The sequence below is a fragment of the Mobula hypostoma genome, chromosome 13 (assembly GCF_963921235.1).
Source record: "Mobula hypostoma chromosome 13, sMobHyp1.1, whole genome shotgun sequence".
Classification (NCBI taxonomy): Eukaryota; Metazoa; Chordata; class Chondrichthyes; order Myliobatiformes; family Myliobatidae; genus Mobula; species Mobula hypostoma.
The window spans coordinates 62,751,030-62,768,410 of NC_086109.1; the positions used below are offsets into that span (position 1 = coordinate 62,751,030).

The window sequence follows — 17,381 nt, forward strand, 5'->3', positions numbered from 1 at the left end:
ATGCATCTCTACTCATCTCTGCGTGTAGACCATATGTTCCGAACACATAAACTCTTCTCGGGCTTCCAGCCGAGTCCAGCTGTCAATTTTTTGATGTCAATCTCTGCCATCTTTATCCCAGATGAAGCCTGGGCATGTCTGGTCCGGTGGTATATACACTCAACTCCCGTTGTCCCTCCCCGTTGATTGGTTAGTTTTCAACCAATCAGGTTTCCGCTGTCCCACCTTGTTTAAAATCATATTCCAGTTCTTACTTAGAGCGAGACCTTCATCTTTGTTGAAATTCTTATTCTCTAGTCTGAGTTCAATGGTTTCCTTCACCAGGCGGTCACAAAAACCATTGACACAGCACAGTAGTTGTTGCTGTCAAAGTCAATCCTGTGGTCACTATGTATGCAATGTTCTGCTACTGCCGATTTCTCCGGGTGACCCAAACGGATGCAAACGGACATTCAAACGACATTTTGACCTAATAACTAAGCAGCTGACCCAATTAGCTGACATATAAAAAAGACAAACTACTGTTTAACTGAGTAACAGATGTGTTAAAATGAAATAAAGAACAAAATAAGGACACTACTACAGTAATATAAAACTGTATTAGTTCATAACAATTATCATTAGAGGAATTCATCCAGTGTATGTTGCTGTGTTCTTTAGACTGGCTGTAAATGAACAAAATCAGCACAGATACCCAGTGCAGAAAATGGATTGCCTTCGTGTTCTGATCCTAAGGGGGATCTAAATAAGTGGGGCAGTGAAAATGCTCTGCCCTTCAGATCCCCTCCCCAGTTACTAACCTATCATGTCGCTATATGGACCAACATCTACCCTACCCAATAATCCTAATTGGCTCTCTACAAGATGGTGCAGAGATGGCAATAAAACATTCCAGAAATTTGATCACTTCCTCTTCATCCCTTCAATTACTGACAGCTAAAACTATCAGTAGTTCCCCTGTGGGCAGGGTCACAGCAAATTAACCTGGTTTCAGGTTCACATTCCATGCCATGACAAAAGATGATAAGAATGAACTTGACAACCAGTCGCTTTGATTGATTTTGAGGAGGGTTTGGGGGTGGCTCTACTCGAATAGCTGCAAGGACCTCACTCCATTGGCACCCCCTTCCTGGACTGTCCTTTTGATTGCTGGCCCAACCACTGGAAGGACCCAGCTTATTTGTGTTCACTCCCCATTCAGCTAGTGTGGCTATTTTCCAACACTATGTGCAATTTCTTCTCTCTTTCTCAGTCTGTCTTGCCATCGAGGCTGTGGAACTTGATGTCTCGGCCTTAACTCTGATCCCTTCCCATCTAATTTCTCCCAACATCTTTCTATTCTGATCTATACAACAAATCATCTACCTCCAAGAACCAGCCTTCATTACAAAGTATAGCTTCTGTTATACCTTAAACTTCCATTCTCTTTCATCTGTGGGTCTACTTTAATCAGATGCGGTCAAATGTGACTGGTGTTCATCACTCAGATTCTCTGTAATGACACTATTAATGGGTGGACTTGATTCCTTGTTCTGTCTGTGAGGGCGATAAGAAGGTGAGTCATAGGGTTTAATCTGAGTCCAGTGTTTCCACTGGCTGCCTCGCTGGGACGGTACACAAACAGAAGTGTTTCCACAAATTCCAATTTCTTTCTGAAATGTTGGTGTCTGATATCCAGAATAGAGACAATCACATTTCCATTACCTCAACCTGGAGTCCACATGGCCAGACTGGGACATTTGGGATGGCAGATGGTGCGTGTATGCTCATGTATTGCGTAAAGCATTTAGCTTTAACCAATACGTGTGTGACTTCAGGATGCAAGTGGGGGACTTTGATCACTTCTTCTAACTTACACCAAAATTCTGCATTTCCCCTGAGGTGAAGGGCTTTTAATGATGGTGATGAATGTGAGTGGTTGGCTGGCATCATCAGGATTCTGAGCCTGTCTAGTCTTTACAGGTGCCATTCCAACAGGCAGTGCTGGGTATAACCTCTCCTGTTTGTGGGTACTTTTCCACTTGTCAACTCCTTGGTCCAGCCTTTCCCAATGTACCTCATCACCTTCCTCACTGATTATTTCCATGGCTGTTGCCCAGTGAGCACCCATCTATTGGGCCTTATCGAATTTACCTCTCAGTCTGCCCAGATCCCTGACTAATTCATTCTTGTATCGTTCTAATTGTTCTGCCTGGTTCTCGCCCACGTCTCTCTCTTTCTGTAATTGTTCCAACTGTTCTTTCAATCAGTCCAGCTCGACCTGTACACTGTCTCACTGTTCTCTGTATTCATCCATCTCCTTCTGTAACTCTACTATTTGTACATAATGTGATTCCTGACACTTGGTTCTTTCTCACAAATATACATGACATAAAGTGATTTCTGCTTGATCTCCCTTCCTCTTTGATTAGCTCTTCCACCACGGCCAATGTTCCTCTGGGCTCCAGGTCTTAACCCACCAAGCTTAGCCCATTCTCTGTTCAACATTCTCAAGTTTATGGAGTACATACTCTGTGAGTTCTCCCCTCTTCATAATTGAGCCCATGATGTTGCTGTATCCCTTTCATGTAGAAAGTTAAACACCTCTGCATTATCACCTGTCTTGGGCTTTCATTCTCAGGTTTTCCCACACACAAACAATTCCCCGAGTGAGCATATACACAGCCTCTGGCATCCCAAATGGTATCTCCCACACTACTCAAGTGTTCTTAGTAACCATTAACCATTAAACTTAGTAAACTTAATCCGTTGCCCACCAATGAGTGCACACACACTCTCTGGCATCCCAAATGGGTCAGTAACCACCTTTCGCAACCGGTGGTCTTGTCTCAACAAAGACCCAGTACTGTCTGGTAGCTGGTCCCTTATACAAAACACAGAAACACACATATTTCACTTTTATATCTACCAGTTCAGCTCTCTGCCATGTCATTTGATACTCTGTGCTGCTGTGGTTGTTGACCTAAACAGATTTAATTTTGGTGCTATACTTTAAAAAATACTTCCTTCCTTAGATTGCTGAAGTCACTGGCCACAAAGTGGGCCACAAATGTATCCAATATGAGCCCCAAATTTTGTGACTGTAATTAAAGTCATTGGAGAGAACCTGAAGCTGGTGATATAGACGTCTTTAATCATCACAACAAGCAGGCACCATTCTGGAAACACTCTCCGTAGAGGCTCATAATCTCAAAGCACATCACATTTTATACCCTTAAGATCAATGGTAACCGCGGGTGATTCATATAGCTTCAATAGTTACAATGACATCATTAAGCTCAATATTTCTGGTTGACAATGCTTCCTTCAAGTTGCGAACCTACAATTTCCAGACACCTCTGAATGTTCATATACCTTGTCTGGGACATTTCTCTGACCTTATTTACATTTGCAATGGTGCAAATTCCTTAAACCCATAGTTGATGCAGGGCAAGTAACACAACCCCATTGTCCTAATGTTTGATTTATACAAATGCAAATGTATCATTGTCACCATTTTGCACACCGTATCTCTTACTCTGTGCGCTTTTAACTGCATTTTACTGCTTGCAATTTACAATAAAAATTCAAGACTAATTGTAAGATTCCTGAACCTACTTATACTTACAATCAGAAATGAAGACTGGCTCTTGTTTGAATTAAAATCTGTTATAGTCACATAACTTCAGAATACTCCCTAAAAGTTCATACAATGCTTTCAATGAATGCATTGTTCAAATCTTCATTTTCATTGTAGCATTCAAGATGATTGTCGATACCTTAAAATTCTTTGTAGGTCCTAACTTGTGGTAAGTAGTGAAATTGTTACATTTTTACTTCTGGCCGTTTCTGGCATCTTCAAACCTGAATCCTTGAAACTGCAGTGAGCAAAACAGTTTTGAATGATCTTATTGCTTATTTCTCACAAATTATCAGTGACAAAAATCATTGCTTTTTGAACAGAAACACATGCAACAGACACTATTTAAAAACTAATTGCTCAGGGATGGTGTAATGTCTAATAGCTACACAAGTGCTTGCAACTGTGGCTAGTTAGAAACTATTCAGCAACATTCTCCTATCCCAATTAAGCAGCATGGTGTCCCAAATAAGTGAAGAGAATCCCAGCTATTTTCTTGATTAGTTTTTGTTCCTTAAGAGTTGTCCCGAATAAGCGTCTGCCCTGATTAACCAATGGACTAAGAGTCTTTGAAAATGAGTTCATAGGTTATGGAATCAGTACAGTATTGTGATGAGTGAAGTTAACCACTGAATTTGTCTCCACTACCACCCCACCCTCTGTTCAAAAATGCTTTTCCTCTTGAGAAGTGTTCTGACTGGAGTAAATCACTGGGGAAACCAGAGATTTGGTGAATATGAAGGTCTTTATTCCCTTGGTCCTGAGGTGTTCCAATTAACAAATCCTCTGAATTACTGACTTACTATTTATTATTATTATTATTATTGTTATTTTTATTATTATTATTTGTTTTTTTGTGTTTGCATAGTTTGCCTTTTGCACATTGGTTGTTTGTAAATCTTTGTGTGTAGTTTTTCATTGATCCTGTTGAGAATTAATCTGTTCTACTGTGAACACCTGCAAGAAAATGAATCTTAGAGTTGTTGATGACGTCTACGTAATTTGATAATCAATTTGCTCTGAGCCTTGCGAAAGGAGCTGATTCAGTGTCTGAAAGGGGCTGTGGTAGGAAAGTGGAGAGTGCAGCTAACCAAATTGCTCTAATATACACCTTATACTCAAAGCTTATGGAGCAGTTCTGGTCTCGGTCAAGAAAGAGCACAGTTCTTCCACTGCTTGAGAGGGTGTGGCTGGGTTGGATGAGGAGGCCCTTAATTATTAGTATATCACCCTGGTGGGGGATGGGGGTGGGGAGGGCACATCGGTGGCAACAGTGCTATTGATGAGTGGGGAGGTAATAGAACAGTACTGAAAGCATTGACTATGAATGGAAGAATGTAAAGGCATTCTTCTATTATGAATAAAATTTGTCTTGACATATAAAAAAAATCCTCCTGACTACCCGACATGATTTTTCGAAGCACTATAGTGACAGTGTCTGTCCTATGCCCTTCTGCAAAGTGGAAACATTCTGTCACTATCCACTCTTTCAAGGCGTTTCTTAATTTAAAGACCTGCACTATCATCTGTCAGCCTTCCTTTGTCAAGAGGGAAATGTTCATTCTCTCCTGATGTGTAGACTCTAACATTTCTGCACCTTCACTAGTTTGTCTTGTCTGTTTGCTCTATAATGTGGTGACCAGAACTGAATCCTATTGTGCTCTCAGCAAGGTTAAGTAAACTTTTACAATGATTTTCATGCCTCTTCATTCTATCCCCTTGGTCTGGGTACAAGGGAGAATAATACATCATTGATTATCTTTGAAACAGTACCACGACTTGAGAGAGTGGACAAAGCCTTTTGATAATATGTCATCTGAAAGACAGGACACTGCTATACATTGTTAGGACTCTACTGAAGTGACAATCTGCAATGAGTGTTCATGTCTGGAGAGTTATATCTGAACTCAAAACCTTCTGGAAGGTTAAGCTGGTGACTGTCCATTACCAGAGTTCAGATAACAATCTCTAGGATTTGCAAATAGTTGGAAAATTTGGGAATGCTGAGCTATTGGAATAGCTGCCACCCGGCTGGAAAGGTAGATATTTTTTGATGTATGGTTACTGTTCTTCAATGCATGTTAAGCATCGTTGAAGGAAACAAAACTAATTAAGGTTGGGTGACAGTATATTCAGAAAGTGACACAAAAGGATATCATCTACATCATTACTGTGTAAAGCAATACAATAATGTAAAGTACATTCAGCAAAGGGGAGCCCGACTTCTTTTAAAGTTGTTTACAAAAGGGATTATATTACAGCACAGCAATTATATTATATCACAGCAATAATTTACTTTAAAATGGAAATGGATGGAAAAGATAATTCAATGAAATGAAAATTGTTATTACCTTGGCTCTTCCAGCTGTGCAATAGATCCTAGGCTCATTCCCTTCTGAAGACAAAAAAAACAAATCTCACATCCTTTCCACATTTCATTTAAATGGCATCGTCTCAAAAGTCATATTTAACGAGCAGAACAACATGAAAATGTTCCAGTCTGTCAATATCCAGAAGAACAGGGCGATTTTCACTTTTCAATAGAACATTGAAATAAAGCGAGAGTCAATAATTTTGCTGGGTGTTCAGCATTCAGTTCTTGGTGTTCAACACTGGAGGAAGTCAAAGTTTACAAGCTGCTGAGTAAGTCAAATGGAAAAGTCTATCTAATGGCAACAGCGGGTGGTCTTTAAGGATCAGTAATCACCAAGGACATCTTCTAAGCACTCCAAATTGAGAGTACTGTGAGAAATAACACTGAGGGCCTGCTACTATCTACGATGGTGCTGTTGGCATTGCAACTTGGAACATGGGAAAAGACTGGAAAAGATCAATTGGAAGGCTGAATGGTATCAATGTATATAAGACAAAAGGGGGAAAGCAGAAAGGGGATATACCGGGGAAGTTTTTCCATGGAAAATGGTGGCCTGGAATACTCTACTAGGTGTGGTGGTATAGGAAGATAGAACAGGGATGTTTAAGAGACTGTCTTATACAGGAGCATGAATATGCAAAGCAGGGAGGGATGTAGTCAGTGTGTGCGGAAGAGGGACAGGATTAATTAGAATTTAGGAATAATTAGAATATTTTAAATTTAAATTTGGATTTAGGAATAATTAGCTTTATTCGGTTTGGTGTTACAATGTTCTATGTCACACATGACTGAATATGGGAGGCTGACTTTCAATAGCTTGAAACATATGGGATTTGGCAATGTAGTTTCTTTCCTTGATCTGTTTACAGTGGATTAACAAAATGTTTATGTATTTTGCAGCAATCAATCAAAGGTAGTAACTTCATTGCATTTATCTACATCTTTGTCAACTTCCTTCTAAATCACTTGGAGAGACTTGCACCAGGCTTGTATGTTCACTCCCACACACTGATATCGTGGATGCTTCCTGGCATGAGGTAACAAAAGACAAATCAAAATACTGTGGCCTGTCCTATCAGAAGAATGGAGCATGATGATGGATGCGTTTAAAATCATGGAAAGGTGGGACAGGATATCTGCAGACATAACTTTAAGGTGTTTGAGGAAAAGTATGGGAAGGATGTCAGATATAGTTTTTTCACATCTCACAGGACAGTGGTAGCTGCATACTGCCAGGGTGGTGGTAGAGGTAGATATATAAGAGATATTTAAGGTACTTTTAGATAGATATATTGATGAAAGAAAATTGTAGTGCAATGTGGGAGAGACGGGTTAGATTGATCTTAGCGTAGGTTAAAGGGTTGGCACAACCAACTCTAAGATCAATCTAACCCCTCCCTCCCACATGGTTGAAGAGGCTGTACTATGTTGTTGACCATTTGTCAATGGAACTGGGTCAGGAAACTCACTACACAACTCATAATTAATCAAAGCTCATTTAATTATCTTAAATGTCACTTATGATTGACCTTTGACACCTTTTTATTGGCTCTACTCCAGGCCAGCATCCATTTATTGCCCTCTTCCCAGTAACTGAGAGTGGGGAATTTATGGCTCTATGTTCTCTTCAGTAACCAGCTCAAATCATTCCAGGCAGGCACCAACACTGACTTTCACAAACCTGCTTGTTATATTATATCAAAGAATACCTCACAAACAACTTCTTTGGAAAGAGCTCTAGTTCAGCAAATTACCTCAAGCGTCGTTGTGTCAACTTTAAAACACAGAAAGCAAAACAACTTCATCTCACAAAATGGAGGACATAAAACAGTTCCACAAAATGGCAGCCTCCATCTCCAAGCATTGTTTCCAAAGACAATTGATCTGCCTGCTTCCACTGTCCTTAACCCTCTCGACTTCGACATTTTCTTTCATATTTTAAATCCACCATGGCTAAGAATGCTGTAACGTTCTAAGATAGACAGAAGGAGAATTTCATGTTTGGGGGATGAAGATGAGAAACCACCGATGATGCACCATCAATAACTCCAAAAGACTGGAAGTAGAGTAAATACTGAAAGGCTTTTATTCGCAGTAAAATGTGACCTCCAGCATGCTGAGTGTCTGCCCCTGGACTGAGGGGGAGGGGCAAGGCGAAATCACCTTTATTCAGTAATCTGTGGGAGGAGCCACAGGGGCAGTCAGCAGAGGGGCGTGTCCAGACAGGTAACCCAGTTACAACATATATATGGTTTGCCACATTCACCCCTCCTTTTTTTTAAAAGAGTCCCACGGGATGAAGTGACTGACGATATTTAAAACAAGTATATTTACAGGTTAAGTCTATCAGGCAGTTGAGTCCGTCGCTGTGACCTACGTAGCACCGGCGATGGTGGTTGTGCTGGCTCCGGCCTGACTTCAGGTGCCAGCACGTTAGGCGTCGGTAATCCCTCGTGCGTGTGCGTCGCGCCCGGTATGGGAGTGTCGTGTGGTGTCTGTATAGGGTTTGGGGTGCACGGTGTCTCGTAGGTACATACATCGGTGGGTACGGGGTCAATAGTCACCACGGAGTGTTCAGGGTAGGGGCCCGGTGCTCCTGCGGGCGCCAGGTCGCGGATGGAGACCGTGTCCTCCCGCCCATCAGGTAAAACCACATAGGCATACTGGGGGTTCGCATGAAGTAAGTGAACCCTCTCGACCATCGGGGAGTATTTATTGCTCCTCGCATGTTTCCAGAGCAGCATTGGCCCCGGGGACATCAGCCAAGTTGGTAGGGTGGTCCCAGTGGTCGACTTTCTGGGAAAAGAAAAGAGTCGCTCATGAGGGGTGGCATTGGTGGACGTACATAACAGGGAGCGGATGGAGTGGAGTGCCTCGGGAAGGACCTCCTGCCCGCAGGAGACCGGCAGTCCCTTTGACCTGAGGGCTAAGAGTGTGTCTTTCCACACTGTGGCATTCTCCTTCTCTACCTGTCCATTCCCCCGGGGATTATAGCTCGTGCTCCTACTAGTTGCAATTCCCCAAGCCAGCACGTATTGGCGCAGCTCGTCACTCATAAACGAGGACCCTCTGTCACTGTGGATATAGCATGGGTATCCGAACAGAGTGAAGAGCTTGCGCAGGGCTTTTATAACTGACGTGGTAGTGGTATCGGGGCAGGGGATGGCAAAGGGGAACCGCGAGTACTCGTCGATAACATTAAGAAAGTACACATTGCGGTCGGTGGAGGGAAGGGGGCCCTTAAAGTCAACACTCAGTCGCTCAAAGGGGTGGGTGGCCTTGATGAGTGGTGTCTTTTCGGGTCGGTAGAAGTGCAGTTTGCACTCTGCGCAGACTTGGCAGTCCCTGGTCATCATCCTGATCTCCTCAAGGGAGTAAAGCAGGTTCCAGGCTTTCACGAAGTGGAAAAGCCGGGTGACCACTGGGTGGCAAAAATCTACACGTAGGGCGTATAGCTGGTCGATCTGCGCGCTGGCGCATGTTCCCAGGGATAAGGCATCAGACGGCTCATCGAGCTTCCCAGGCCTGTACGTGATGTCATAGTTTAAAGTGGAGAGTTCGATTCTCCACCTCAGAATTTTATCATTTTTGATTTTGCCCCGCTGTTGGTTACTAAACATGAATGCAACTGAGTGCTGGTCAGTCAGCAGGGTGAACTTTTTGCCGAGGAGACAGTGCCTCCAGTGCCTAATAGCTTCCACTATGGCCTGGGCCTCTTTCTCCACTGGAGAGTGCTGAATTTCAGGGCCTTGAAGAGTATGGGAAAAGAACACCACTGGTCTTCCCGCCTGGTTGAGGGTAGCAGCCAGTGCAAAGTCAGAGGCGTCACTCTCCACTTGGAAGGGAATGGACTCATCCACCGCATGCATTGCTGCTTTGGCAATGTCCCCTTTTATGCGGCTGAAGGCCGCGCGGGCCTCGGCTGAGAGGGGGAATGTGGTGGACTTGACTAGGGGCCGGGCCTTGTCTGCGTAGTTAAGGACCCATTGGATGTAATATGAAAAGAAGCCCAGGCACCTTCTGAGGGCTCTGAGGGTGTTGGGAAGAGCGAGTTCCAACAGAGGGCGCATACAGTTGGGGTCAGGGCCAATGACTCCATTCTCCATGACACACCCAAGGTTAGCAAGTCGGGTGGTCCCGAAGACACATTTGTCCTTGTTATAGGTGAGATTGAAAGCTTTGGCCGCTTGGAGAAATTTTTGGAGGTTGTTGTCGTGATCTTGCTGGTCGTGACCACAGATCGTGATGTTATCCAGATATGAGAACGTGGCCTTCAGTTGGCACTGGTCCATCATCCGGTCCGTTGCCCTCTGGAAGACAGATACACCATTCGTGACACCAAAGGGGACGCGCAGGAAGTGATAAAGCCTGCCGTCTGCCTCGAAGGCGATGTAAGGGCGGTCCTCCTGGCAGATAGGGAGCTGATGGTAAGTGGATTTTAGGTCTATGGTCGAGTACACCCTGTACTGTGCTATTTGATTGACCATATCCGCGATGCGGGGTAGAGAGTATGCGTCGAGCTGTGTGAACCTATTGATGGTCTGGCTATAGTCCACGACCATCCTATTCTTCTCCCCGTTCCGAACAACGACCACCTGCGCCCTCCAAGGACTTGTGCTTGCCTCAATGACCCCCTCCCTGAGCAGCCGCTGCACCTCCGACTTAATGAAGGCTTTATGCTCCGTGCTGTACCTCCTGCTTTTAGTTGCCACAGGTTTACAGTCGGGGGTCAGGTTGGTGAACAGCGGTGGGGGAGGGATCTTGAGGGTGGAGAGGCCGCAAGTGGTGTCGGTAGTGCAGCTGTTGGCATGATGTTGGGTGGGATGTGCGGGTCGGTGTGTGTGGGTGGTCAGTAGCGGGCTATGTGACGTATTCCTACAAAACTGAAGATTTATGACAGTGATTGGTGTGAGGGGCCCATCATACTCCATTGTCACGCTTTTCAGGTGGCTCTGGAAGTCGAGCCCCAATAGCACAGGGGCACACAGTTGAGGCATGACCAGTAACATAAAGTCTCGATATTCTGTGCCCTGCACCACTAGCGTTGCTACATAACCCCCCTGGATGTCTGTTGTATGCGACCCGGAAGCCATGGCGACCCTCTGACTTACCGGCCGTATCGCGAGTCCGCAATGCTACACCGTGTCTGGGTGGATAAAACTCTCCTTGCTGCCCGTGTCAAACAGGCAGCTTGTCCTGCGCCCCTTCACCAGGATGTCCATCATTGACCTTGCGAGCTGGTGGGGAGCGCTTTGGTCGAGGGTCACAGAGGCCAGGGTTGAGTTACTGTCTTGGTCCAGCGCGGTTGGGTGCCCCGTGAGTGCCTGTTGGTCGTAGGCGGTGGAAGGTGGTGCAGACCAAGATGGCCGCCCCCATGCCTCGCACGTGGTGGCAGCGTGCAGGAAAGGTGGCGACGTCCATGTCTCGCACGTGGTGGTGGCGTGCAGGTAAGATGGCGGCAGGCAAGATGGTGATCCCCATGTCTCGCATGCAGCGCTGCTCGATCTGGCTTGCAGTTTGGACTTACAGACCTTGGCGAAGTGGCCCTTCTTTCCGCAGCTGGAGCAGGTAGCTTCTCCAGCCGGGCAGCGTTTCCAGGGGTGCTTCTCGAGTCTGCAGAAGTAGCACTTCACGGACTTGCGACTGGCAGCAGCCGAGGTCGATTCGCTGGCGGGTTGCGGGGTCTGCGGCGCCCACGAGGCCATCGGGGGATCGCGTGCCTGGAGAGCCTCAGAGTTGTGCAGAGCGGCCTCCAGTGTGTCGGCCAACTCGATCGCCGAACATAAGGTAAGATCAGCTTTTTCCAGCAGCCGCTGGTGCACATACACTGACCTGGTCCCCGTGAAGAAGGCGTCTCTCACTAGGAGCTCCGCATGCTGTTCTGCTGTCAGCCCCTGGCAGCCGCAGGTCCGTACGAGCGTCCGTAGTGCCCGGACAAACTCAGCACTCCATTCCCCGGGCTGCTGCTGCTGCATCGCTAAGCGATGGCACGCATAGACGGTGTTTACCGGCCTCAGGTATTGTCCTTTGAGTGCGCTCATCGTGCCGTCGTAGCTCGGCTGGTCTCTGATCATTGAGTAGACCCGTGGACTGACCCTGGAGAGGAGAACTCTGCGCTTTGCTGTGGAGTCGGTCGCTTTAATCGCCTCTAGGTATGATTCGAAGCAAGCCAGCCAGAGCTCGAAAGTGTTTCCAGCTTCAGGTGTTTGTGGGTCGAGGTCTAACTTGTCGGGTCTCAGAGTTCGTTCCATGCATTAAAATTACTGCAAATAAAATTGATGCACCATCAATAACTCCAAAAGACTGGAAGTAGAGTAAATACTGAAAGACTTCTATTCGCAGTAAAATGTGACCTCCAGCATGCTGAGAGTCTGCCCCTAGACTGAGAGGAGGAGCCATGGCCCAATAGCCTTTATACAGGACTCTGTGGGAGGAGCCGCAGGGGCAGTCAGCAGAGGGGCGTGCCCAGACAGGTAACCCAGTTACAACATATATATATGGTTTACCACAACTGATAAAAGATGAACGGTAATATTATCAAGAAAATAGGAGAGATGTTGAAACAGGCTTGTGAGGTTGTGGGATTCATTCCAAGGATTGATAGCAAAGGCAGAAACTATGTCAACATTAAAGAATTGATTGGAAAGGCAGATGAATAGAAAGGGATCAGAAGGAATATGAGACCACTGTAGGTAAGTGCGATAGGACTTCTGTTCTCTTCATGGAGCAGCTGTGTGACTGGTGTGCAGATATCTAACCTCAAAGGCATAGCCTGTAATTCCACTGCCTCATTGGTTCAGTCACCCAGGTTCCACCCTAACCTCTGTCTGCATGGAGTTTGCATGTTCTCCCTGTGAGCATGTGGATTTTCCTCGGGTGCTTCACTTTCCTTCCACTTCCCCAGACTGACTGGTCAGTGGATTATTGGCCACTGTGAGTTGTAGTATGGAGTTAGGATATAGAATCTGGGGGTCGTTCATGTGGAGGTGGGGATAATAAAAAGGGATCAGCAGAAGGTTAGTGCTTATGGTGCATGACAGATGCGTGGAATCAACTGGCTGATTGGCTGAGTAAATCAGTCAGTCTGGATTTAGTGAACTCATTCCCTGAGAGTGAACAGGGTAGAACAGAAGAGGCCTGCCGTGGGAGGGATCCAGGGAGGCTCAGAATGATTGTTAAAACTATCGGCCACTGTGTGATCGCAGTTAAGAAAATAATTAAGATTCAAGCAGTAGCCTGCTCTGGTTTGAACACAACAGTTAACTAAATGCATCATGAAGGATAAGTAAGCTTAATGGATTGGTGTCATAACCTGCAAACAAAGTAAAATCCCAAGCTTTAGAATTTATAACTGTCCAATGAGAGTAAATGAGCCACTTCCTCTATTGTGGCAGTGTTTTCAGAACTGCCAGCACTAACAATGCAAAGTGATTTTAATGCTCATTGATTACTCATGGCCAAGAAGGGGTGATCTTTACCAGTAACTGGGCAGCCCAAGTTTAATACCTGTGCTGAGGCAGTGTGGTGTTTTAATAAATCCAGTTAATATGCAGTCTGCTTTGCTGACAAGATAAGAACAGCCTTGTAAACAATAATACAATAAAATCACTCATAATCTTAATTAAGTCTGGGGAGGAGGTCAAACTGTGCAAAGGAAGAAGTGAGCATAGAAGCATTACAACAACACCTCCTATTTATACAGCACCTTTAATACAGTCTTCTTCCAGTCTTGGATCTTGGTTAGGTATCAAACTCCGAAAGTCACCATTATGCAGGAATTTCAACCCAACTTAAGGCTTTGAAATGGATGCTGAACAGATGGATTTCTGAGTTTAGAGGCAAAGGTGCTCTCACTGAGCAAAGTTGATTACAATAGCAGTGCTCACCTCCTGAATCCTACACTCTCTCTTAGAAAAGCATTCTTCTCATTGCTGTTGGCGTGGTGGCATAGTGGTTATCACTATGGTTTACAGTACCAGAGAACTGGGTTCAATTCCCACCACTGCCCGTAAGGAGTTTATGCGTTCTTCCCGTGATCACGTGGGTTTCCTCCGAGCTCTCTGGTTTCCTCCTAAAGTCTAAAGATGTACCAGTTGACAGGTTAATTGATCATTGTAAATTGTCTCTTGATTCGGCTCAGATTAAATTGGGGGATTGCTGGGTGGTACAGTTCAAAGGGCTGGAAGGGCTTATTCTGCACAGTATCTATCTACCTATCTATATAAATAAACAAACAAACAAACAAACAAACACATAAATAAATAAATAGGCTGTCCTGATGTGTGAGGGCAGAAACGTAGCTTGCTCTTTCTGAAATGTTAATACCGTAATTGAGACTTCAAAACTGAGCTTAGTTTAATTCAATAACAACAGGCAGGTGGATTAACACCATAATTCACCGGGCCATAATGATTTGGTCATGATTGGATTTCGGTTTTAGATCATTGCTATTGCAAGATTCAACTTTTTGGTAAAGGTTCAATGTCCCTGCAATAATTAAAGTGGGCGAAAATACTACAATAATGAATTGGTGGTGAGATTCCTCATTCATTGCACGTCAATGAAAAGCTACTTCCCTTCAGCCATTCATTTCTTGAACCAGCCATCACAACCCTAATCACCAGAGTTTAGCAATACTTTGATCCCTTTGCACCAAAATGGACATCTGCTTTGTTCTAATTGTGTTCTTTCTTGTAAAAATTGACCCAAACAGACTCACAGGTGAAGTGTTGTCTCACCTGGAAGGACTGTTTGGGGCCCTGAATGGTAGTGAAGGAAGAAGTGTGGCATTTGTTCTGCTTGCAAGGATAAGTACCAGGAGGGAGATCAGTGGGGAGGGAAGAATGGACAAGGGAGTCGCGTAGGGAGTGATCACTGCGGAAAGCAGAAAGTGGGGTGGAGGGAAAGATGTGCTTGGTGGTGGGATCCCGTTGGAGATTGCTGAAGTTATGGAGAATTATGTGCTGAATGGAGTGGTAGCTGAGGACAAAAGGAACCCTATCCCTGGTGCGGTGGTGGGTGGATGGGGTGAGAGCAGATGTGTGCGAAATGGAAGAGATGTGGGTGAGGGCAGTGTTGATGTGGAAGGGAAGCTCCTTTCTTTGAAGAAGGAGGATGTCTCCTTAGTTCTGAACAAGTGCCACACCGGACCCTACACCTCTATTCTCACTACGATTCAGGACCCCAAACAGTCCATCCAGGTGAGGTGACACTTTATCTGTGGTCTTTTGGGGTAATCTACTGTATTCACTGCTCCTGGTGTGGCCTCCTATATATCGGTGATACCCGATGTAGATTGGGAGACCACTTTACTGAGCACCAACATTCCATCTGCCAAAAAAATTGGGATTTCCCGGCGGTCACCCTTTTTAATTCTACTTCCCATTCCCATTCCGACATGTCAGTCCATGGCCCTCTCTATTGCCACAATAAGGCCACACTCAGGTTGGAGGAACAATACATTATATTCCATCCTGGTCCATGTCACCAACCTGGTGATATGAACATTGATTTTTTGAACATCCAGTAATTGTCCGACCCTCCCCTTCACCATTCCCCATTTCCATTTCCCTGTCTCACCTTATCTCCCTACCTGCCCATCATTTCCTTCTGGTGCTCCTCTCCCGTCCCTTTCTTCCATGGCCTTCTGGCTCTCCTTTCAGATTACTCTTCTCCAGATCTTCATCTCTTTCCCTAATTGACTTCCCAACTCTTTACTTCACCCTCTCCCTCTCTCAGTTTCACCTGTCACCTACCTTATACTTCTTCCTTCCCTAATCCCACCTTCTTACTCTGACTTCTCATCTTTTTTCTCCAGACCTCCTGTGTATTGCTTGGATTTCCAGTCTGCAGATGCTGGAAATCCAAGCAACACACACAAAATGCTGGAGGAACTCAGCAGGCCGGGCAACGTCTATGGAAAAGAGTAAACAGTCAATGTTTCTGTTTCATCTTTTCCATAGATGCTGCCCGGCCTGCTGAGTTCCTCCAGCATTTTGTGTGTGTTGCTTTGGATTTCCAGCATCTGCAGATTTTCTTTTGGTTGAAAATCTTCCATAAGGTTCTTTGGTGGCATTGTTGCAGGGTTTTCAGGTGTCTATATAGTAGCAGACATCCCACCTCTCCTGGAAGTTCCGGGAGTCTCCCGCATATTGATAGCGGCTCCCTGACACCTGGAAATTATATACAAAATCCCGGAAATAGATTTTTTTGAGAGCGAGAGCGAGCGCAAGCATCCTGATTGGTCTCTCTTCGTGCTAAGTAGACCTATCAGTTTTCTCTGTGGGCAGGCTTTACAGTCGACCTCAAAAATAATGACAGCGTTGTTCGCTGCACTGTTTGCAACAGTGACTTTTCTATTGCCCATGATGGGTTAAAATGTAAAAGACATGTTGAGGTGAGTTTAACAGGTGTCATTCATTCACTAGCGTAGCTAACGTTATTTAAACTAGCTGGCTAGCTGCTAAGGAGCTACTCTATTGATGTCCTACGTGATGAGGCCAAACTCCTTGTAGACTTGCTTAAAGTTGTAATAGAATAAACATGATAATATAATATAAGTACATATTTTAATGTCACATTTTCTGTATATACCCAACTTGGTTTACAGATTAGACAAAATCACTAAACAAAGTATTACATACACCCTTGGAGGTCGACGGGGAGGTGTGGGATATGGGGTTGCGGGGGGCGGGGGTGCTACCTCCCTGAAATGAGTTTTTGCGGGGTGGGATGTCTGAGATGGTTTGTGATTCAGCTCCATGCAGTAGGGTAGGAAGGATGACTGCTCTATAGATCAGAAGTTTTGTTTCTTTCCTGTAGGCGGTGGTCTTCAAAGACTCTATTCCTGAAGCTTACTTTGGCTCCTTTAGCACTACTCAGGCAATGGCTAATCTCTGAGTCCTGACGAAGGGTCTCGGCCTGAAACGTCAACTGTACCTCTTCCTAGAGATGCTGCCTGGCCTGCTGTGTTCACCAGCAACTTTGATGTGTGTTGCTTGAATTTCCAGCATCTGCAGAATTCCTGTTGTTCTCTGAGTCAATGTCTGTTTTGAGCAGAGAATGTTGCCAAGGTAGGGAAAGTGGTCTACACATTCAAGGGCAATATCGTCAGATTTTACAGAGGGCTGGATAAATGGCTGGCCGGGTGGTGGCTGATGTGGGCCCTGTGTCTTTATTAAATTCAAAACAAGACCCAGGAGTCCATATGTCTTGGCATTGGAGGCCTTCTTCAGAGAGTGCTGCAATGGCGTAGTCATCTGTATACTGAGCTCCAAGATAGTCATGGTGCTGACCTTGCTCTTGGGCTTGAACCAGCTGAGGATGAAAAGCCTGTTGTCCATTCGGTACATGATTGGGATTCCCTGTGGCAGGTTTTGGCCAACAAGG

At 45.1% G+C, this 17,381-nt stretch overlaps 1 long non-coding RNA gene across 1 annotated transcript in view; it reads right to left on the reverse strand.

Annotated features, from left to right (window-relative positions):
* Nucleotides 1-3,200: 3,200 nt before the first annotated feature.
* The window catches only part of LOC134355641 (uncharacterized), a 55,682-nt gene continuing 41,501 nt past the window's right edge, over nucleotides 3,201-17,381 (reverse strand). The window contains exons 2-3 of the long non-coding RNA XR_010020139.1: nucleotides 5,971-6,014; nucleotides 3,201-3,857 (exon numbers count right to left, since the gene is read on the reverse strand). This is a non-coding gene — a long non-coding RNA (uncharacterized LOC134355641). The remainder of the gene's footprint in view (nucleotides 3,858-5,970; nucleotides 6,015-17,381) is intronic.